The sequence below is a fragment of the Panthera onca genome, chromosome C2 (assembly GCF_046562875.1).
Source record: "Panthera onca isolate mPanOnc1 chromosome C2, mPanOnc1 haplotype 2, whole genome shotgun sequence".
Classification (NCBI taxonomy): domain Eukaryota; kingdom Metazoa; phylum Chordata; class Mammalia; order Carnivora; family Felidae; genus Panthera; species Panthera onca.
In genome coordinates, this window is record NC_138347.1 from 109,742,494 (window position 1) to 109,765,036 (window position 22,543).

General features: G+C 41.2%; 1 non-coding gene across 1 annotated transcript; it reads right to left on the reverse strand.

Moving 5' to 3' along the window:
- Window positions 1-21,738: 21,738 nt before the first annotated feature.
- Window positions 21,739-21,845, reverse strand: LOC132684405 (U6 spliceosomal RNA). The gene has a single exon (XR_009612628.1). It is a non-coding gene; the product is annotated as a U6 spliceosomal RNA (small nuclear RNA).
- Between the last annotated feature and the right edge of the window lie 698 nt (window positions 21,846-22,543).

Genomic DNA, 22,543 nt, shown 5'->3' on the forward strand with positions numbered 1-22,543 from the left:
AAAATAAAACTGAACTACTCACAGTCAAGAACCTGGGTGGTATATACTCCTTCAAATTCCCATATAGTGTATCCTTGTATATGGTTGTGTTTATAACAGGTCACAAAATCCTCAGTGTATCTCTGGCCAGGCCAGTGCAGGCACAAATTCCTGTTGTACAAAGAATCCCACTCCTCAATTTCCAGCCATGACAATTAACAACCCCAATTCATGCTCAGTGTGGGGGCCACACCATTGTTCTTAACATTAAAACCACACGGCTTTTATATTCCCACCACATTCCACAGAGCTCCAGCTCTTGTTTGCTGGGTAATTTCTAAGAATGCCTTTGTGTTCTTATCTCAGTGTCCTCTGGAGTTGTAAATTCAGTGCCCTGCACACTTATCCTCCGCATGAACAAGGAGCTGAACTGTCTTTGGAGCAGAGTTTTACTTTCTTGGTGCTCTCTGCCCCTGCTCACCATCTCTGAGTTCAGTTGTGCGATTCCCTGAAACGAGCATGTTCCTTTCCTTTGCTGTAGCCCTGCTCTCTGGCCTGGGCATCTTCAGAACTCGAAACCTGGTTGCTGAGAGAGGGATTCTCCAGAGTCCCCTTCCCATGATTCTGACCTTTCCCCCAGGAGGCGTTAGCAAATATCTCTCAGAAGTTGCCCTGTGTCATGCATTTTATGAAATATGTTTACTCTTTATCGTCATTTACTTTATGAAATAAGTTTACTCTTTATCGTCATTTTTAATCTAAAGCATTTTTTTTCCAAAGCAAAATCTTATTGAGAGAGTCAAAAAATTAAAGATATAATATTGAGGGGTAGGTTTGGATGCTGGAGACTGAAGTCCTTATTCTCCCCCTCCTCTGACCAGTAATGCTCTACAGAAGGGAACCTAAAAACACTCTGAAGGGGCACCTGGTGGCTCAGTTTGTTCATGGTCAAACTTTGGCTCACGTCATGAACTCACAATTTGTGAGTTAGAGCCCCATGTCATCAGGCTCTGTGCTACTAACAGCACAGAACCTGGAGACTGCTTTGGATTCAGTGTCTTCCTTTCTCTCTGCCCCTCCCCTGCTCTCTCTCTCTCTCTCTCAAAAATAAATAAATAAATTTAAAAAAATAAGATGTTTGCTAAGCTGTCCTTTAGAGTGTTTTCAAAAAAAATTTTTTTAAGTTTATTTATTTATTTTGAGGGACACAGAGACAGTGTGAGCAGAGGAGGGACAGAGAGAGAGAGAGAGAGAGAGAGAGAGAGAATCCCAAGCAGGCTTTGAGCTGCCACGGCAGAGTCCGATGTGGGGCTTGAACTCACAAACTGTGAGATCATGACCTAAGCTGCAACCAAGAGTTGGACACCTAACCAACTGAACCACCCAGGCACCCTGTAAACACCTTATTAAATCAACATAAATCTCAGGGCACCTGGGTGGCTCAGTGGGTTAAATGTCTGACTTTGGCTCAGGTCATGATCTCGCTGTTGATGAGTTTGAGCCCTGCGTTGGGCTCTGTGCTGACAGCTCAGAGCCTGGAGCCTGCCTCAGATTCTGTATCTCCCTCTCTCTCTGCTCCTCCTCTGTTTGCACTCTGTCTCTCTCTCTCAAAAGTAAATAAACATTAAAAAAAATTTAAATCAACATAAATCTCCTTTCTTCCTTCTTTCCTCCTTTCCTCCCTCCCCTCTCTCTTTCCTTTCTCCTCTCTTGTCCATAAGACTCTACTTCCAGTTTACAGTCTTAAAACTTCCTCTCTGATTCATTCTGAAAACATTTTTTCATGTCTTTTCTTTGTTAATGGATCCTTTAACTTTTCCTTTGTCTATAAAAACACTGATTTTACTGAATTCAGAACATTTCTCTGTACTAATTTTACTTTTTCAGTAAGTGTTTGCTGAACAATTTTTATATTCTTAGTCCTAGAAAAGCAAACATCCTTGTCCTCATGGATTTCCCATTTGGGTGGTACAAAATAGATGGTAAGCACAATGCATAAGTAAATTATTTATTAGAAATTCATACATAGGAGAAAGAAAAGTCATTCGGGAGATGAATAGGGAGTAGTGGGGAGAGTTGTTCCCATTTTAAATCTTGCACCTTGAAGGATGTGAGCAGTGGCAAAATCTGGGATAACAGCCTTTCAGGTCGGAAGTGCTCACAGGCAAAGGCTTCGGAGGGCAACACATTTCACATGTTGGACAAACAGTTAAGAAGGCAGTGTGAATGGAGGGGTGTGAACAAAGCTGAAAGCAGGAGATGAGCTCAGACATAGGGGCCAATCTCACAGAGCCTTATAAGCCATTACAAAGACCTTGGCTTCTGCTCCTAGTGAGGATGGAAGTCGCTGGAGATTCTGATGACTATATGCTCTGGCTTATACTTTTCAAGGGTCACTTGGCTGCTGGAGGTGAAGAAATTGCAGTAGGACAAAGGTGGAAGCAGGAAAGCCAGTTAAGAGGCTATTACTTTAGAAAGTTCTTGACTCTTCGATTTATCTCAACTAATACTCTGTTGACCTCTTACTGTATGTATTCCAGGCACTGAGTTAGGTGAGGGTCTGCGGGTGAGGGGGGAAGAGAGGATGGTGGTTAACAAAGCTTTCTAATTTTTTTGATTGGTCTCCTTCCACATCCAGACTGTCTACTGACTATACGTTCGGCAGCTTTGTAATTCTTTTTTTTTAAGTCTGTTTTTTTTTAAGTTTATTTACTTATTTTGAGAGAGACCGAGACAGCGCAAGTGGGAGAGGGGCAGAGAAAGAGGGAGAAAGAGAGAATCCCCAGCAGGCTCCACGCTGCCAGTGCAGAGCCCAAACCCACGAAGCCAGGAGATCACGACCTGAGCCTAAGCCAAGAGTCAGGACTCAACCGACTGAGCCACCCAGGAGCCCCAGCAACTCTGTAATTCTTTAACTCTGTGTTCCCTCTACAAGACAGAGATGCAAGAGATAAATCTGCTGGCTGGGCCCTAATCCAACCTGATGGGTGTCCTTCTAAAAACAGGAAATTAGAACACACAGAGAGACACCAGCGTGCACAGAGGGATGGCCATGTGAGAGACAGCAAGACAGCAGCTCTCTGTAAGCCAAGGAGAGACACCTCAAGCGAAAACAGCCCTGTGGGCACTTTGATCTTGGACTTCCATCCAGAACTGTGAGAAAACAGATTTCTGTTTTAAGTCACTCTGACTGTGGTATTTTGTTATGGCAGCCCTAGCAAACTAGTACAATATAGTAAGAAAAAGCAGTCACTGGAATAATAGAAAATTAAGAGGACTTTAGGAATATTGAAGGTAACAAATAAATTGTACACACACACACACATAGAGAGAGAGAGAGAGAAAATGAAATTAAAACAATGTCTTGATTACTGCCCTTTAAAAATGGCTACATGGGACAATGACGATTATTAAGTGTAACTCTACAATTTCACAAACAGTTTTTCTCAGGAAAGTCAAGCAACTTGCGCAGGGTCACTAGCAAGAAAATGGCAAGAGCCAGATGGCCTCCCCTCCTCACTTCGAGTTCGATCCTGCTTCTCTCCTAGCCTAAACTTGCACCACAGGTTTGTTCCAATTAACGCAATAGACTACACTACTGTTTACTGTGGGGTTGTATTTAGTTTATGCCCATCGTTTGGAGTAGTTTTCCAGAAACAACCACAAAGGAAGCAGTGAAGCCTATCAAAGCAGTTTTACTCAGTGTGGGTGGCTTTCTGAAGGGCTTTGTCTGTTCATACTGTAAGGAAGTGTGACTTAAAGGCCAGATGATAGGAATAATTTTCACCTATAGAAATCTGCTTAACCATTCATATTAAGGGGCTTTTTAACTTGTGGCAGAAACAAACACAGCTAACCCTCACTTGTACCCTCGGCCTTCCTCCCTTACAAAGTAATGATTGTGAACTTTGAAACAATTACTTAAATATATGTGTGTGTGGGTGGAAGATTTGCAAATCAAATCACATAGTTCAGCTAAATATAGCCTTTGTCAGAAGTAATTTGTGAGCAAATAAAAATTAAGAACCAGAATCCGCTGTGGACCATGACATGGAAATAATGCCTATTGTTCTCAGAGAATTTTCAGACTGTGACCATTTTCTATGAATCCAGACTGACCCAGAGGTACACAACTTTTGAAAGACATCACCACTGCATCTCAAGTGGAGGTGTCATACTACTTTACAATGTGGTTTCTACAAAGGTGAAAACAATCTAATAGAGCTGGAATGATTTGGGGGGCGGATAATCTAGAAACAAGAGAGTTTAGTGTTTTGTGAGGGACTCATCCACACTTGCCTACAAAGAAGTGACTGACATTGTCTTTCTGGTCACAGATAACATTATTTGTTATATTAGTATCTGTGTACATAAGTGCACATGAAATATCTAATATGCATCCGTTTACTTTTTACCTTATTGGCATTTCCGGGCAGTGGTGAATCCCCATTTTGTAAATCATGTTCCTCATTACGACCATACTTTTTTCTTCTGAATCTCAGTATCTTGTCTGAAGTCGAACCTGTTACTCAACATTTTCAATTTAATTCAAATGTAATTTTCCCTCAGTTTTACGTGCATGTCAACATGCGCTTGTACACGGGACATTAGCATTCCTTAATACTTGTCCTGCCATGTGTTTAATTTGGCCCCTATAGGTCTTTTTGGACTTTTTATTGTCAGATATACAAAATAACGGCAGATAAATGCATAATCAAAACTCTGATAACATCTTCCTGTTTGAAAATAAATGTGCTCAGTTTGTGCAGTACAGAGTGTCCCAGGTCACATGTCATACAGGTTACCCTGACTGGGTGACACCACACACACACTTGTGCATCTTCTCATTAACAACATTGACTATGCCACCAATAATGACAGCAGACTAATAAATACAGCAAAACTTTAAAAAAATTTTTTTTAATGTTTATACATTTTTGAGAGACAGAGGAAGACAGAACGTGAGTGGGAGAGGGGCAGAGAGAGAGGGAGTCACAGAATCTGAAGCAGGCTCCAGCCTCCGAACTATTAGCACAGAACCCTATGCGGGGCTCAAACGCACGAACCGTGAGATCATGACCTGAGCTGAAGTTGGACATTTAACCGACTGAGCCACCCAGGCGCCCCTTGAATTCAAATGTAGTAGGTGCTTTCTGCCTAAACATAGCATTCTAAACTATTTCCTCCATCAGGAAATGTTTACGGAGCCTCCCTACTATGAATAGTAGAAGTTCTGGGTGTTCAATGGTGACTAAAGCATGTTTCTTTCCCTCATGTATTCATATTTTAGTGGGGGAACTAAACAAACAGATACGAAGGAAATCAAAATAAATAAAATAATTTCAATTTGTAATGAGCTCTATGAAGCAAAGAGAAAGCAGGCAGGGTTTGGATTTTATGTTCTATGAAAGGCTTTTATGCCAAAGAGTAACAGGATACACTTTACATCTAAAGAAACTCCCTCGCTGGTTCCCTACAGTAGTGAGAATAGTTTAGACACAAGAGTGGGAGCAGGACAGAGTTGGAAGGTTGTGTAGTAATTTGGACACAAGACAAAGGTGACTTGATACCTAGGTGATGGAAAGATGACTGAATATGGTGGCAAGGGGACGAGAGACAGGCAGACACCCAAGATGGCTTCTGGGGATCTGGTGTGAGGACCCACGTGGATGGGGAAGCCATACATTGAGGTGAGAGAGAATATGGGGCATGATATGATTGCATTAAACATGTTAGAATTGAAGTCTCTATGATATGTGATGTTGAGCCGGTAGTTGGGTCTGTGAGCATAGAGTTCACGGGAAATGTCATGGTGGGAGGTACAGGGTAGCATTCCTCAGCACATCCCTGGGAATGAGGATCTCACCAAGGAGAGGAATAGGGTAGCGAGAAGGAGAGGCCAAACAGTAAGAAGAAAACTAGCTTGGAAGAATGTTGTTTTGGGGAGGAGGGGCGTCCATTGCTGCCAAGTGTTCAGTGAGATGAAAACAGAGAGATATCTTTGAATGTGAGGGGTGCCTCTGATTCCTGACTTAAAATGTGGATAGCAATAGTCTTTATCTCTGCAGAATTTTGTAAGGATTTAATGACTTTATACAGATAAAGCCCTTAGAGGTGTGCCTGAAACATTTCCTTCAACAAACCTTTCTTGAGTACTCACTGTGTGACAGTCACAGGACTAGGTCCAAAGGTCTCAGAGTGAACACCTCTGTCCGAATGGACAGAAAGAGGAGGCAGACAATAAACAATGAGATGATGAGGATTATAAAGAAAAAATGAAGCACCATAGGGGAGATGAGAAAAGCACAGGGTGGGCGACTCATTTTATTTTATTTTATTTTATTCTATTCTATTCTATTTTTTTTTTAATATATGAAATTTACTGTCAAATTGGTTTCCATACAACACCCAGTGCTCATCCCAAAAGGTGCCCTCCTCAATACCCATCACCCACCCTGCCCTCCCTCCCACCCTGCCCTCCCTCCCACCCCCCATCAACCCTCAGTTTGTTCTCAGTTTTTTTTTGTTTTTGTTTTTTTTTTTTTTTTTTTAAATTTTTAACGTTTATTTATTTTTGAGACAGAGAGAGACAGAGCATGAACGGGGGAGGGTCAGAGAGAGAGGAAGACACGGAATCTGAAGCAGGCTCCAGGCTCTGAGCTGTCAGCACACAGCCCAACGCGGGGCTTGAACTCACAGACCGCGAGATCATGACCCGAGCCAAAGTCGGATGCTTAGCCGACTGAGCCACCCAGGCGCCCCTGTTCTCAGTTTTTAACAGTCTCTTATGCTTTGGCTCTCTCCCACTCTAACCTCTTTTTTTTTTTTTTTTTTTTCCTTCCCCTCCCCCATGGGTTTCTGTTATGTTTCTCAGGATCCACATAAGAGTGAAACCATATGGTATCTGTCTTTCTCTGTATGGCTTATTTCACTTAGCATCACACTCTCCAGTTCCATCCATGTTGCTACAAAAGGCCATATTTCATTTTTTCTCATTGCCACGTAGTATTCCATTGTGTATATAAACCACAATTTCTTTATCCATTCATCAGTTGATGGTCATTTAGGCTCTTTCCATAATTTGGCTATTGTTGAGAGTGCCGCTATAAACATTGGGGTACAGGTGCCCCTATGCATCAGTACTCCTGTATCCCTTGGATAAATTCCTAGCAGTGCTATTGCTGGGTCATAGGGTAGGTCTATTTTTAATTTTCTGAGGAACCTCCACACTGCTTTCCAGAGCGGCTGCACCAATTTGCATTCCCACCAACAGTGCAAGAGGGTTCCTGTTTCTCCACATCCTCTCCAGCATCTATAGTCTCCTGATTTCTTCATTTTGGCCACTCTGACTGGCGTGAGGTGGTATCTGAGTGTGGTTTTGATTTGTATTTCCCTGATAAGGAGCGACGCTGAACATCTTTTCATGTGCCTGTTGGCCATCCGGATGTCTTCTTTAGAGAAGTGTCTATTCATGTTTTCTGCCCATTTCTTCACTGGGTTATTTGTTTTTCGGGTGTGGAGTTTGATGAGCTCTTTATAGATTTTGGATACTAGCCCTTTGTCCGATGTGTCATTTGCAAATATCTTTTCCCATTCCGTTGGTTGCCTTTTAGTTTTGTTGGTTGTTTCCTTTGCTGTGCAGAAGCTTTTTATCTTCATAAGGTCCCAGTAATTCACTTTTGCTTTTAATTCCCTTGCCTTTGGGGATGTGCCGAGTAAGAGATTGCTACGGCTGAGGTCAGAGAGGTCTTTTCCTGCCTTCTCCTCTACGGTTTTGATGGTTTCCTGTCTCACATTCAGGTCCTTTATCCATTTTGAGTTTATTTTTGTGAATGGTGTGAGAAAGTGGTCTAGTTTCAACCTTCTGCATGTTGCTGTCCAGTTCTCCCAGCACCATTTGTTAAAGAGACTCTTTTTTCCATTGGATGTTCTTTCCTGCTTTCTCAAAGATGAGTTGGCCATACGTTTGTGGGTCTGGTTCTGGGGTTTCTATTCTATTCCATTGGTCTATGTGTCTGTTTTTGTGCCAATACCATGCTGTCTTGATGATGACAGCTTTGTAGTAGAGGCTAAAGTCTGGGATTGTGATGCCTCCTGCTTTGGTCTTCTTCTTCAAAATTACTTTGGCTATTCGGGGCCTTTTGTGGTTCCATATGAATTTTAGGATTGCTTGTTCTAGTTTTGAGAAGAATGCTGGTGCAATTTTGATTGGGATTGCATTGAATGTGTAGATAGCTTTGGGTAGTATTGACATTTTGACAATATTTATTCTTCCAATCCATGAGCAGGGAATGTCTTTCCATTTCTTTATATCTTCTTCAATTACCTGCATAAGCTTTCTATAGTTTTCAGCATACAGATCTTTTACATCTTTGGTTAGATTTATTCCTAGGTATTTTATGCTTCTTGGTGCAATTGTGAATGGGATCAGTTTCTTCATTTGTCTTTCTGTTGCTTCATTGTTAGTGTATAAGAATGCAACTGATTTCTGCACATTGATTTTGTATCCTGCAACTTTGCTGAATTCATGTATCAGTTCTAGCAGACTTTTGGTGGAGTCTATCGGATTTTCCATGTATAATATCATGTCATCTGCAAAAAGCGAAAGCTTGACTTCATCTTTGCCAATTTTGATGCCTTTGATTTCCTTTTGTTGTCTGATTGCTGATGCTAGAACTTCCAGCACTATATTAAACAGCAGCGGTGACAGTGGGCATCCCTGTCGTGTTCCTGATCTCAGGGAAAAAGCTCTCAGTTTTTCCCCATTGAGGATGATGTTAGCTGTGGGCTTTTCATAAATGGCCTTTATGATCTTTAAGTATGTTCCTTCTATCCCGACTTTCTCAAGGGTTTTTATTAAGAAAGGGTGCTGGATTTTGTCAAAGGCCTTTTCTGCATCGATTGACAGGATCATATGGTTCTTCTCTTTTTTTTTGTTAATGTGATGTATCACGTTGATCGATTTGCGAATGTTGAACCAGCCCTGCATCCCAGGAGTGAATCCCACTTGATCATGGTGAATAATTCTTTTTATATGCCGTTGAATTCGATTTGCTAGTATCTTATTAAGAATTTTTGCATCCATATTCATCAGGGATATTGGCCTGTAGTTCTCTTTTTTTACTGGGTCTCTGTCTGGTTTAGGAATCAAAGTAATACTGGCTTCATAGAATGAGTCTGGAAGTTTTCCTTCCCTTTCTATTTCTTGGAATAGCTTGAGAAGGATAGGTATCTCTGCTTTAAATGTCTGGTAGAACTCCCCTGGGAAGCCATCTGGTCCTGGACTCTTATTTGTTGGGAGATTTTTGATAACCGATTCAATTTCTTCGCTGGTTATGGGTCTGTTCAAGCTTTCTATTTCCTCCTGATTGAGTTTTGGAAGAGTGTGGGTGTTTAGAAATTTGTCCATTTCTTCCAGGTTGTCCAATTTGCTGGCATATAATTTTTCATAGTATTCCCTGATAATTGTTTGTATCTCTGAGGGATTGGTTGTAATCGTTCCATTTTCATTCATGATTTTATCTATTTGGGTCATCTCCCTTTTCTTTTTGAGAAGCCTGGCTAGAGGTTTGTCAATTTTGTTTATTTTTTCAAAAAACCAACTCTTGGTTTCGTTGATCTGCTCTACAGTTTTTTTAGATTCTATATTGTTTATTTCTGCTCTGATCTTTATTATTTCTCTTCTTCTGCTGGGTTTAGGCTGCCTTTGCTGTTCTGCTTCTATTTCCTTTAGGTGTGCTGTTAGATTTTGTATTTGGGATTTTTCTTGTTTCTGGAGATAGGCCTGGATTGCAATGTATTTTCCTCTCAGGACTGCCTTCGCTGCATCCCAAAGCGTTTGGATTGTTGTATTTTCATTTTCGTTTGTTTCCATATATGTTTTAATTTCTTCTCTAATTGCCTGGTTGACCCACTCATTCGTTAGTAGGGTGTTCTTTAACCTCCATGCTTTTGGAGGTTTTCCAGACTTTTTCCTGTGGTTGATTTCAAGCTTCATAGCATTGTGGTCTCAAAATATGCATGGTATAATTTCAATTCTTGTAAACTTATGAAGGGCTGTTTTGTGACCCAGTATATGATCTATCTTGGAGAATGTTCCATGTGCACTCGAGAAGAAAGTATATTCTGTTGCTTTGGGATGCAGAGTTCTAAATAGATCTGTCAAGTCCATCTGATCCAATGTATCATTCAGGGCCCTTGTTTCTTTATTGACTGTGTGTCTAGATGATCTATCCATTTCTGTAAGTGGGGTGTTAAAGTCCCCTGCAATGACCACATTCTTATCAATAAGGTTGCTTATGTTTATGAGTAATTGTTTTATATATCTGGGGGCTCGGGTATTTGGCGCATAGACATTTATAATAGTTAGCTCTTCCTGGTGGATAGACCCTGTGATTATTATATAATGCCCTTCTTCATCTCTTGTTACAGCCTTTAATTTAAAGTCTAGTTTGTCTGATATAAGTATGGCTACTCCAGCTTTCTTTTGGCTTCCAGTAGCATGATAAATAGTTCTCCATCCCCTCACTCTCAATCTAAAGGTGTCCTCAGATCTAAAATGAGTCTCTTGTAGACAGCAAATAGATGGGTCTTGTTTTTTTATCCATTCTGATACCCTATGTCTTTTAGTTGGCGCATTTAATCTATTTACATTCAGTGTTATTATAGAAAGATATGGGTTTAGAGTCATTGTGATGTCTGTATGTTTTATGCTTGTAGTGATGTCTCTGGTACTTTGTCTCACAGGATCCCCCTTAGGATCTCTTGTAGGGCTGGTTTCGTGGTGATAAATTCCTTCAGTTTTTGTTTGTTTGGGAAGACCTTTATCTCTCCTTCTATTCTAAATGACAGACTTGCTGGATAAAGGATTCTCGGCTGCATATTTTTTCTGTTTAGCACACTGAAGATATCGTGCCAAGCCTTTCTGGCCTGCCAAGTTTCAAAAGAGAGATCAGTCACGAGTCTTATAGGTCTCCCTTTATATGTGAGGGCACGTTTATCCCTTGCTGCTTTCAGAATTTTCTCTTTATCCTTGTATTTTGCCAGTTTCACTATGATATGTCGTGCAGAAGATCGATTCAAGTTACGTCTGAAGGGAGTTCTCTGTGCCTCTTGGATTTCAATGCCTTTTTCCTTCCCCAGTTCAGGGAAGTTCTCAGCTATAATTTGTTCAAGTACCCCTTCAGCACCTTTCCCTCTCTCTTCCTCGTCTGGGATACCAATTATGCGTATATTATTTCTTTTTAGTGTATCACTTAGTTCTCTAATTTTCCCCTCATACTCCTGGATTTTTTTATCTCTCTTTCTTTCAGCTTCCTCTTTCTCCATAACTTTATCTTCTAGTTCACCTATTCTCTCCTCTGCGTCTTCAAGCCGAGCCATCGTGGTTTCCATTTTGTTTTGCATTTCGTTTAAAGCGTTTTTCAGCTCCTCGTGACTGTTCCTTAGTCCCTTGATCTCTGTAGCAAGAGATTCTCTGCTGTCCTCTATACTGTTTTCAAGCCCAGCGATTAATTTTATGACTATTATTCTAAATTCACTTTGTGTTATATTATTTAAATCCTTTTTGATCAGTTCATTAGCTGTTGTTATTTCCTGGAGATTCTTCTGAGGGGAATTCTTCCGTTTGGTCATTTTGGAGAGTCCCTGGCGTGGTGAGGACCTGCAGGGCACTTCCCCTGTGCTGTGGTGTATAACTGGAGTTAGTGGGCGGGGCCGCAGTCCGACCCGATGTCTGCCCCCAGCCCACTGCTGGGGCCACAGTCAGACTGGTGTGTGCCTTCTCTTCCCCTCTCCTAGGGGCGGGATTCACTGTGGGGTGGCGTGTCCCGTCTGGGCTACTTGCACACTGCCAGGCTTGTGTTGCTGGGGATCTGGTGTATTAGCTGGGGTGGGTAGGCAAGGTGCACGGGGGCTGGAGGGGCAGGCTTAGCTCGCTTCTCCTTAGGTGATCCACTTCAGGAGGAGCCCTGTGGCAGCGGGAGGGAGTCAGATCCGCTGCTGGAGGTTTGGCTCCGCAGAAGCACAGAGTTGTGTGTTTGCGCGGAGCGAGCAAGTTCCCTGGCAGGAACTGGTTCCCTTTGGGATTTTGGCTGGGGGATGGGCGGGGGAGATGGCGCTGGCGCCTTTGTTCCCCGCCAAGCTGAGCTCTGCCGTCCGGGGGCTCAGCAGCTCTCCCTCCCTTTGTCCTCCAGCCTTCCCGCTTTCCGAGCAGAGCTGTTAACTTATGACCTCCCAGACGCTAAGTCGCGCTTGCTGTCGGAACACAGTCTGTCCGGCCCCTCCGCTTTTGCCAGCCAGACTCGGGGGCTCTGCTTGGCCGGCGAGCCGCCCCTCCGCCCCGGCTCCCTCCCGCCAGTCCGTGGAGCGCGCACCGCCTCGCCGCCCTTCCTACCCTCTTCCGTGGGCCTCTAGTCTGCGCTTGACTCCGGAGACTCCCTTCTGCTAATCCTCTGGCGGTTTTCTGGGTTCTTTAGGCAGGTGTAGGTGGAATCTAAGTGATCGGCAGGACGCGCTGTGAGCCCAGCGTCCTCCTACGCCGCCATCTTCCGGACAAGCTATTCTATTCTATTCTATTTTAGAGAAAGAGAGGGAGCGTGAGTGGGGGAGAGGGGCAGAGGTAGAGAGAGAGAGAATCTCAAGCAGGCTCCACACTCAGCATACAGCCTGACACAGGGCTTGTTTCCATGACCCTGGGATCATGTCCTGAGCCAAAATCAAGAGTTGGATGCTCAACTGACTGAGTGACCCAGGCCCCACAGGGTGAATCATTTTAAAAAGGGGTGGTCAAAGGAGCAACACCTGCAGATACCTGGGGTGATGGAAGCCCTGGAAGAGGGAAAAAGCAGGAGATTCCTGCTGTGTTCAAAGGACAGGAGCAGCCTGGGTCAGGGGGAGAGGAAATATGATCAAAATCATAGATTCATTATGACCATTATTTGCATTGGCAACAAGGGCATCTAAAATGACTTTGACCAGGTTCAGTGAGGTCCTGAGTGTGTCATCAGACTGAAGGAAGGAAGAGGAAACAGAACGAGGTGAGAAACAGAAGGAAAGTTCAGCTATGAAGGAGAGCAGAGAAAGGCAATGGAGCCATCATGCTTATCATCTTCTAATTTCTTATCAGCAACTGAGAGCGAGAGGAGAGAGCAGGAATGAAGAGCTTGAAACAAAGCTAAGAATGTGTTCTGTTTTGCTCCTTTGAGTGAGGGATACTAGGACATGTTCCTATGCTGATGAGAAGAAGCTGCTAGGAGAGGCTTGTGAAGGGAGGGAAGGGTGGGTAAGTGAGGGGGGCAGCACCATGAGAAGGTGGGGGACAGAACTGGGCACAAGTGGACAGAACCTTTCACAAGAGGCAGGATGGGAGGGGAGAAGCAGACCATGCAGGGAGTCAGTCTGAAAGTGAGGTGCTGGGGAGAGTGGGGGTGCTTAGCCCAGAGGGCTTCTGTGGATAACATATGAGCTGCTAGCGGCAGCTGTCAGGAGAGGATGAGGACGATTTGAAGAGAAAAGGAAGGTCTGAAATGGTGGGAGATGGGAGACAACATGCTAGCAAAAACGTGGAAGAAATTGCAGAGTCCTATTGAATACCCTTTTGAGGTTTCAGATCAGGAGTTTAAAAGGGGAACCTGGGGGGCTCAGTTGGTCAAGCATCCAACTTCAGTTTAGGTCATGGTCTTACGGCTTGTGAGTTCGAGCCCCGTGTCAGGCTCTATGCTGACAGCTCAGAGCCTGGAGCCAGCTTCCGATTCTGTGTCTCCCTCTCTCTCTGCCCCTCCTCCACTCATGTTCTGTCTGTCTCTCTCAAAAATAAATAAAAACATTAAAAAAAATAAAATGGAACAAGTCTATATAGTCTGCTTTGATCTTCTTTGACCACTGCCGCTCCCCCGCCCCCAGCTTCTACCTACAGTTATTCATGTATCTTTTCTGAAAGAAATCATAAAGGGGCAGGGGTGGGGGGCAGTGTGTGGCTTAGGAGTAGGGGGTAAGAATTTAGCCCATAGGAAAAATAAACAAAAATAGAAAAAAAAAGAAAAACCTCTTTTAAGTTGTTCATTTTGTTTTTGTAGAAAATGGTATGCATATAGCTTATCCATACTTCCCATGAGTATTAATTTAAAGGAACTTTGGTATTTAATCAGCAGCAGGCTTTGTTCTCTTCGGGCAGCTTGAGGAGCATTACCGTATGCCTTGTGAAGATAATGACATTCTCCTTTTCAAAAAAAGCACGAGCAAAACTACAATATAGCTGTTGTTTTTTTGGCATCCAGCATTGAGTCTTCTTGGTCAACTGATACACGCACTTGCCAATAGCACAGTGGTGATGCAGACATCGAATAGCTATTCTAGAGCTTTGGGGGATTTTACAGGGCTATGGGGATAACAGGAAGTGCAAGGGACGTCAGGCTGGATTTGTCTTCTCCATCTACATATAGGAAACCCTTATTGATGCTTGGATTAACCAGCCCATTTAGTTTCCACATACTGCCACAGAGCAAATAGTTGACAGCATTTTCTTGTCATTTTCAAAGCAGATACACGAGAATCAGGTTGAATGGGCAAGCTCAGAATATGGTGAGACTGTTTCTCCTGGCTGCAAAGAGAAAGGACATTGAACCCATAAATTAGCAACAATTATGCCTTTGTACTATGTCACTAGATTCCATTAGATGTGTGTCTTTGTTATTCCCTCACAGGCTCATTCCTCCCTGCTGGCAAATTTATTAGACATATTACTCAGAGTTGTAAAGAATGGCACTTTTTTCATTACTGTGTTTAAAGGGTGAAAATTCCCTTTCTTCCCCTTGTACCACATGGAGCAAATCCAGGTGAATCACGTAAGTTAATCCAAAGGGGGGTTTAAGCACAGTTCAGAACTGAGGAGCGAGAATAAAGATGAGAAGTAGGTTTGCATTTCACCTATTGATTCAAAATAGCCTTTTTGTTTTCTCTCCTAAAAATCCTAAGCACAACCCACTCTTGCCTTCACTCTCACATGCCCTACAGCAAAGTGTCTGAATTTCCACCTCAACTCTGCAAGAGTCAGTCAACTTTAGGCTTAGAATTATAAGAAAATTTGAAGTAAAGCTACTAAGGATTCTGATTATGTATTCTGGAGCTTTGTTTTTAAGATTGGCTTTTCAATGGAGAGATAGGAAGGAAGCAGGAGCTAGGAAGCAGGAGCTAGGATGGACCCAGGGACAGAACTGGTATCAGACGTAGAGTTAAGGCATTCTAAGCCTGGCATTCTAAGGATGTGGTGAGCTTGTCCGTGATTGAGGCCACACTCCTTCCAGGGGATTCCACCAGGAGGTTGGAGTCCAGTGGAGATAGCAGGCTGCCGTTAGAACTTGGTTGTCAGGTCATTTGGATGATCCTTCTGGGGGTACCTAGAATGATCAGACCTTCAGAGGAGAAGGAAAAGTGGGATAGTTGCTCCCCTGTCATTGAGGGTGAGAGTGGAGGCTGACACCAGGACTCCAGGTCAGAAAAATTTAAGCAAACAAAGGAGAGGACAAGATGAGTAGTGAGGAAGACTGTAACTCAAGGGCCACGTGGACATCAAAGTTTAGCTCTGTCAGCCTGAGCTTCTTGTCAGAAGGGCATACAAGGAAACACAAGAAGGAAAGTAGGACCCAGGAAAGCTTCTACATTATTACACTGCTCTTATATCAAATCACGAAGATTATAAGGGTAAAGGCAAAACAATCCCCTTTCTGTTTCTTCACTGTATTTATTGCTATGGTTTAATTTTATAGACAGATACTAACATATATTAAGGACCTAATATAATCCTGAAACTTTAAGTAGCATGATTTCTCTAAATCCTAAGTGTGTTACTTTGGTTTTACAGAAGAAACTGAAGTTCATAGAAGTTAAATGAGTTGCCTAAGGTGACAAGTCAAATTGTGGAGCCTGGACTCAGAGTCTTGGCAAATGGCTGTGAGTTTTCCACCAAGCCATGTGGACCCTTTTATTTGCTGGTTTAATTTTTTCATGCACCGAGGTGCCTGTTAATCTAGTTCATCCAATTTGTAAGACTGTCCGTTCTACTGTTTTGATATTCTGTGGACTGCAATGACAACTAGGACATCCTTGAACAGAAGTGTCCTCTTCTGTGCTCAGCCTCACGGAAACCAGTGCCCAAGCCACGTGGCCGAGACCCAAGGGTTGACTCCGCCACACTCAGAGCAGTTGACAAATTGCTCACAGCTGTCTGGGGTTAAAGAACTCATCTCCGAGAAGTGACACTTTCTCATTCTTTTTTTAAAGAGACAAGCACGCCTCCTTTTCCTCTTCACAAACTCATGATTGCTCTACTTTGAAATGGCCCCTGTGGTTGCTGTTTTGTCTGATTCGGTCTCTACCCTTGCATTTTTCTCAGACTTCACTTCCATTTGTTAACCATGACAGAACGTCTTCTCATCCCATCCAACCTGTTTCAAATGACACAAAAAAGAGATTTCGTGATATCTCTGTTGAAGCAAGATGCCCTACCACTTGAAAATGCCTCTGGATTTTTGCATTTAATTGGGAGGGTGGCCTGTTAGCACCAAAGGTGGAAGTAAATGACTTCTGCACCCAATGTGAAAATGTGTTGTGAACTCTTTAATGTGGATGGCTTATCCAATGACTGGGGTTAACTGAGGCCAGTGGTTTTCAGAGTGTTAATATCAGGAATCACAAAGAGAGCTAACTAATATATGGAAACACAATTAATAAACAGATAAAAAAGAGTTTTGAAGGTTGCCAGCTCAATGACAAATAAACAAGGTCCTAATTTTATTCTCACCCAAGTGCTTGCAGCAACCTTGAAATGCCATTGATGTGGATGTCAGTTTACTAAAACATTATTTAAAAGCTGGCTAAATAAAGATGATTTATTTATGGCACTATTTTTTTAATTCCTCAAAACTACTGCTGCCACAGGAGCCCAAATTTCTTTTTTCTTAGAGCTGGTTGTTATGAAGGATCTAGTTTTTAATTTACTCGTGCTGTATAAAGGCCACAAAACCACAACAATTTATAATTTATCTGGCCCACAACTGAGTACAGTTTAAGGAACAAATTGTCAAGAAGCTACATGACAGTAATTGGACTATTCCACGTCACACTGTGAATTTCCAAAGTATTCAACCACTTGTCTTAAATAGGTGCTACAGAAATAAATACATTGTTTGGACCACAGCAGGCATTTCCACCTCTTTTTTTTTCCCCCCTCTCTGTCTCTAAATAAGCTTTTAAAAGGCCAACATTCCTACATAAATAAAGTTGTAAAACTTTCAGCAGATCATAGTAATTGTAACTGTGCTTTGTATAGTATAATTCTAGGCAGAGTAACCTAACCTGTATCAGTGAAGAGGTCACATCACTTCTGTACTCTGAAAAGATAATGCAGCCTCTTAGAAGATTTAAGATTTTTCTGCTCATCCTATTAAAAAAGGCAAATGAAACACAAAAAATTGATTTTCATAATGTTTCACTTAATCCCGTATGTCAAAGATATTATCGTTTCAACATATGATCAATATTTTAAAATGCAAATAAAATATTTTACTTTATTTGCACTAAATCCTTGAAATCCAGTGAATGTTTTATTTCTTTTTTTAATATGAAATTTCTTGTCAAATTAGTTTCCATATTCAGTGGATGTTTTTTACTTATAGCACCTCCCTCTCAGTTTGGAGTGGCCATAGTTCAAGGACTAAACACCCATATGTTGCCCGTGGCTACTGTATTGGACAGCACAGGGTTATGCTGAGAGCAGAGGTAATCTGTTAAAATGAAGTGAGAAGTTATTCAGAGCTCATCCTATATTGAACAACATTTCTAATACATTCATTTCTGTTTTATTCTATTCTATAAATATTTCTTGAACAACTGCTAAATTCAAGACAACATTATGCAGCAACAGGGTCTACATATATTAAGGAAAATATGCTAGTTCCTGCCCTTAAGGGACCTGCTAACCAGTGGTGTGCAGAATTACTATAAACTGTACTAACATCTGCTATGTGATGAACCTGTGCCAGTAATAGTGCTGGGCAATTGGAATTTAATTCTTTCTTCCCTGTGAAAAACATAATTTTTGAGGATATTTACTTACACAAATTCTGTATAATGTAGAACCAGAAGAAAAATATTTCTGAGCCATAAATTTGCTCATGTGTATGGCAAGAGTGTGATAAACTTTTTAAAAAATTTTATTAACGTTTTGATTTAATTTATTTATTTGTTTGTTTGCTTATTTATTTATTTATTTGAGAGACAGAGAGAAACAGAGCACAGGCAGGGGATGGCAGAGAGAGAGAGAGAGAGAGAGACACAGAAGCCAAAGCAGGCTCCAGGCTCTGAGCTGTCAGCACAGAGCCCAATGGGGGCCTCGAACCCACAAATGCAAGATCATAACCTGAGCCAAAGTTGGATGTTCAACCGACTGAGCCACCTAGGCACCCCAATACTTACTTTCTTAATAAGAAACACGAAATAGGTAAACAACGAAGTATTGCCACGTAGGAGGTGGTCAGTGTTATGCAAGACAGAAGGTGCTATACATGTTCATTGGTAAGAAAGAAAGCAGATGAGAAATGTGTTGTGTTTTGAATTTCTAAAAACTATCTTGATCTTTCGTTTGAAAAGGTGCAAAAAGTAAATATGTTATTTGAATGACTTCAGATATGTATCATCCCATTTTTCTCCCCTAGATGAGCCTTTTCCTCCCCTGCTCCTCCTGCAAAGACTATATCTAAATAAAGGGGGATGAAAGCAACTTACGTGTCTTCGCAGTGATGAGTAAAAGTAGGACTGTTGTGGACTGAATTGTCTCCCATCCCCAATGTTGAATTCAAATGTTGAACTTCAAATTATGGACTTCCAGCCTCTGGAACCGGGAGAAAATAGATCTCTGTTGTTTCAGCTACCAGTCTGGTATTTCGTTATGGCAGCCCTAGCAAATTAATACAAAGGCCTGTGAAAGTAGGTGTTAATGTTGGCTCATGGTGACAGTTTACATGGTTTTCCTTTCCTGGAGTGATAGTAGGGTATGGTGATGGTGAGGGCAAAATGTTTGATTCCTGGAAACACTGATGGGCATAGTCTGAAACTCACTTCATCTAGACTTCTTTTCTCTATAGATTTTCTTTCAATAGTAGCAGGTGTAGAATTTTCAGAATGGCTCTCCCAGGAAGGGGAAGATAAAAAGGAAAGCAAAGAAAGTAAGAAGCAAAAGGAAAGCTAGTAAAAACTTGATTCTTGATAAATAGAGACTTATACAAAAGCTGTAGGATAGCACAGATATATGTCTACTATATATAACAGGCATGCTAAATACTGAATGACTGAAGGCCTAGAGTCTTGATAAATACCCAGCCAACTCAAACTACATTTAATGGAAAGCATTTGTATGTATGAAATCTCTGTTTAATAGTGAATTACTGAGAATTTACTATATGCCAGCACTTGGGCCAAAGACTCTACATATTTTTGTTCATTAAGTCCTTACAAGATGCTCATAAGTGAGTCACCATTAGCATTCCATTTTGCAGATGAGGGTTTGAGATGTGTAGAAATCTGCACAGTATCAAAGTATCCCATGATAGAGCTAGTACTTAAATCCAGATCTTTCTGACTTGAAGTCTGAAGTCTTAGCCACTACAAAATAGGTTCTTCAAGAAACAAATGAAGAAATGAAGAATATGCTTTTAATATAAGGCTTCTCCAAATAAGGTGTCAACATTTGGCATCTTACCTACCTAAAACTGAGTACTTTTGATTTGTTATTTGGATAATAATAATATTTAGTAGTTGATATTGAATTTTCTTTTAGAAGTATATTCTTAAAAATTCACAGTCAAAGCTTAGTGATAGCAAAATGTTTGGTAAGTTTGGGGGCCATAGAACAAAGGGAAAAGAATAAACCTGACAAAAAGAAATCTTCTCCTGGGATCTTTTTCAGATTTAGCTGTTTTGTCAGATAACATGTAGAACATTATTTTAAAACTCCAAGGCAGAGTGAAATAACTTACCCACTTATCAAAAGAGTTTCATGTTTAAATTATGCCTTTTTCAGAAATCACACTCTGGGAGACAATGTTTCTAAATTTCCATTTTTTAAAATTGTCTTTAATGGCTGGTCCTGAAATTTTTATTGGATCCTTTCAAATTCATTTTTTTCCAAAAGGATATGTAGTTTCTAAGTTTACATGTACTTTATCTGAGTTTTGTTTGAGGATTTATCTCAATAACGTTGCCAGGATTTATATTTCATATCCTGATTGTCTTATCAAATGAAGAGAGAGTATGGCCTGTCTCCTGATTACCGAGAAAAGAAACATTCAGGTTGGTTTCAGTCCATTTACAATATGTTGTAAAAGGGAAAGAGGAAGCTGGCTATTAAAGACTGTTTGAGTGGAGGGCTATAAATTCTTTAGACTTTCAGAGATAGCGTATGGAATTGGAGAAATTCCTACCCATAAACACACTCTATCAATGATTTTTATAATCCTCCAAGTCTTAATGCTACACTTATATATCTGCTCAAACCTAATTATTACAACACCAAGGGGCTGAAGTAAATTGACAAAGGAAGTAATTATCCTCAACTTAGCCTAAACCACCACTTTAGGGAGGCAAATACTGAAGCACTAACTATGGAAACAAGCAAAGTAACTCACAAATAAAACTCTTGGCCCATTTAATGGAGATGAAGTATATATTTTTCTCTTTTTTTCAATGTTTATTGGGGCTCCTGAGTGGCTCAGTCAGTTAAGCATCTGACTTCGGCTCAGGTCATGATCTCATCGTTTGTGAGTTCGAGCTCTGTATCAGGCTCTGTGCTGACAGTGCAGAGTCTGCTTGGGATTCTCTCTCTTCCTCTCTCTCTCTCTCCCTCTCTCTGCCCCTCCCCTGCTTGCTCTCTGTCTCTCAAAATAAATAAATAAACTTAAAAAATGTTTATTTATTTTGAGAGAGAAAGAGAGTATGCATGTGAACAGGGGGTGGGGCAGAGAGAGAGGAGAGAGAGAATCCCAAGCAGGCTCTGCGCTGTCAGCAGAGCCTGACATGGGGCCCAATGTGGGGCTGGATCTCAGGAACCGTGAGACCATGACCTGAGCCGAAATCAAGAGTTGGACGTTTAACCAACTAAGTCACCCAGGCACCCTTAATTTTTTTCTTGACCAGCATTTCCTAAAAAGTCTTCCATGGAATAGAAGAAACATCAATCGCCTTTTTGGACTCTTCTAAATTGGGGAAATACAACAGAACCTCACCCTTCCCTTTGAGATATACAATTAACGGTTCTGAGAAGGCCTGCAGTGAGGAGACTACTGCAGTGTATTTAACCTGAATCTTCTTGGGTACAGAATTATTTTTTAGAATCTTACTAGCAATATTCTCCAGAACATGCCTAGGGGAATGCTACCTGTGTGGCTGGAGATTGGTATGTGTGTGTGTGTGTGTGTGTGTGTGTGTGTGCGCTGTATTGATCTTTAATTAAGTACAGAGACTTCCAATCACCTTACTTAGGGACCATTATAACCACTGCTCTGTTTGACCATCAGTCTCTTGTCTCTCTCCAGCAATGGTGAGGCATATGCCCTTTCTGTGGGGAAGAGAAATCCATGGTTTGTCACCTTTGCCAATAATAAAAATGTTGGAGAGGCGGTGGCAAAGTGTTGCTATTGACATCTTTCACGTGAGCTACATCAAAGGAACAAAAGCGTGTCTCTCTGTTGGTGACCATACCAATTCTTCAAAAATATGGAATGCTTCATGAATTTGTGTGTCATCCTTGAACAGGGGCCTTGTTAATCTTCTCTGTATCATTCCAATTTTAATATATGTGATGCCGTAGTGAGCATTAGGCGAATGCTTTCACATTATCTTTCTCTCTTTTAGAAATATTGGATCAAAATACTAAATTAATGTAACCAAATATTTTCCTTTTGAACTTGGGTGAGTGGCTTTTGGTTAAAAGAAAAAAAAAAATGAAAAAAGCGATGTACTGGAAGTAGCTGTCAGAATTTGACTTTCCAAAGATGAGCTTTGTTCAATTCCAAAATTATTAAATCAGCAAAGAAATGTGTTCAAACAAATAGTATTAAAATATATATATAACAGAAAGAGGAAGCTGAGCACCTAGCCAGAGGCCAGATCGCTCAGAGCCTTATAAATATGACCATTCATCTGGAGCAGGATTACACCCATTGTTCCTGTGTAATTATTAGTAATGTTCTCTTCCACTCACAAAAATATCTTGGTACAGATAGTAAATTATATGACCACCCTACTTGCACGCCACTCTAAAAAATTTAATGAGTCTGTCATATGCACAGGATTCTGATTGTCTCTCTCTGGGGAGGTACAGGGAGGCCAGGGTAAAAATTGACCTAAAATGTTAGGGCCTCAAATGAAAATTTGTAGGAAAATTACCATTTTTAGATGTTTTTAGATGTTTTTAGATTTGGTCCACTGTCAAAACTATGAGTAGCCAAGTGATAATTAAGAGAATGAAGTGGAAACATAGTTAAATTAAACTTTTTTTTTTTTAATTTTTTTT